The sequence below is a fragment of the Octodon degus genome, unplaced genomic scaffold (genome assembly GCF_000260255.1).
Source record: "Octodon degus isolate 3935 unplaced genomic scaffold, OctDeg1.0 scaffold00061, whole genome shotgun sequence".
Taxonomy (NCBI): domain Eukaryota; kingdom Metazoa; phylum Chordata; class Mammalia; order Rodentia; family Octodontidae; genus Octodon; species Octodon degus.
In genome coordinates this window covers 566,377-568,293 of record NW_004524637.1, presented here as the reverse complement: position 1 = coordinate 568,293, position 1,917 = coordinate 566,377, and positions in this window count along the sequence as shown.

The following is a 1,917-nucleotide window of genomic DNA, read 5'->3' as shown; positions in this document are numbered from 1 at the left end:
GGCTGGGGAGATGGCTCAGTGGAATAAGTGCTTCCCTGGCAAGCGCAAGGGCCTGAGTTCAATCCCCGGTTCCACAAAAAAAAAAAAAAAAAAAAAGAAAAGAAAAGAGAAAATGTGGGAAGGGTAAAAGAATCAAGTGTGATAGAAATCACTACTTAGCTCTCAGTCTTCTTTCTACAAAAGATGATGGGTGCCAAATTATTCCCCCAAAATTTGATTTAGCATACCATGGATGATGGTTCTCAAACCCTCCAAGCATCTATATTCCCTAGAGAGCATTGGAAATTACAGATTGCAGAGTTTCTTGCTCAGTAGGTTCAAAATAGGACATAATAGGGGTTTTGCAGTCTAACAAATATCCAAATGGTGCTGACACTGCTGACCTGAGGACCACGTTTTGAGAACCCTGCCTTGATCCATGGCCATCAAGTATGAATCAAGAGGTTAGAATACTAACTCCAGCTCAGCAGAGGGAGCTGCAGCAAGTAATTTAAACTTTCCAGGTTTCTTTGGCTCAAATTTGTCTTGTGTGATTGTTAAATTCATGCTTCTCTCTAAAGTTATGAGTGCAAAAACATCGAAAAGACCCTTCTGAGGTAATCTTCAATGCTATAATCTTTTTTTTTTCAATGCTATAATCTTGATGAGATCTTAGGCAATAAGGGCAATAGCCAGAACAATGACCCCTTTTCAATTCTTGGCCTCACAGAGCAGAGTTCCAGGTGTTTCTGGGCCCCATAAAAGGATTAAGTTAAGGAAGAAGAAACTGAGGCAGGATAACGCAGTTATTCAGGCAGCTACTGTGGGCAGACCAGAGCTGAGTACAGACTTGGAGACCCCCTGCATGGGGAGGCTATTCCTGGGCTCAAAGCTCAGGAGATTTTTCAACAAGTGAGAGTGGCAGAACCCAGAAAATTCAGTGTTTGGCTCCATGTCCAGTGTTCCAAGACCTCGTGGCTGGTGATCAGTCCTTGCCCTGCTTTATGATGGTTCAAAAATACTTTTTTTTTTTGAAGCTAGATGGTGTGTTTTATTCTTTCACATCTCCAAGCAAGGATGTTAACTCAGTAATGGAAGTTCCACTTATGACCGAGAAGGTGAGGAGGAATCCAATATCTTCACGTAGGGAGCATTGCCAGGATTGTGCTTCTCCCCCAAGATGTTGACAAGTGTTCATGTTCCCTGTGGCTACTTTTTTTTTTCCAGAACCTGGGATTGAACTCAGGCCCTTGCACTTGCCAGGCAGGCTCTTATTCTACTGAGCCATCTCCCCAGCACCCTATGGCTACTTTTAGAAGAAGATGATGTTTAAAATAAGCCAAGCACAGAAAGACAAATGCTTAATGAATTTAGAATACTAACTCCAGTTCAGCAGAGGGAGCTGCAACAGGTAATTTAAACTTTCCAGACTTCTTTGGCTCAAATTTGTCTTGTGTGATTGTTAATTTCACCCTTCTCTTTAAAGTTATGAGTACAAAAACATCTAAAAGACCCTTCTGAGGTAATCGTCAATGCTATAATCTTTCTGCCATGCTGTAATACAAATCATGGAACCCACATATGGAACCTAACTAAGCTGATCTCAGAGAGGATGAGATTAGAATTGTGGTTCCTGTAATCTGAGGAGAGGAGAAAAAAGGAGATAAAGCAAGATTGGCCAACACTGTCTCAGTTACTCTTCTCTTGCTCCTGGGACAAATCTCCGACACCCAAAATGAAAGAAGAAAAGGTTTACTTAGCTCACAGCTACTAGTTTCAGTCTACACTCAGCTGGCTCCAAGGCAGAGTGGCACATGGCAGAGAGCAACCTTTCATGGTAGTGGCAAAAAGCAAGAGCAAAATGGAGGAGTAGCAGCAACAATGGCAACAGAGAGCAAGTCTGTCTCTGTCTCTCTTATGTTACATTCAGGCTATCTG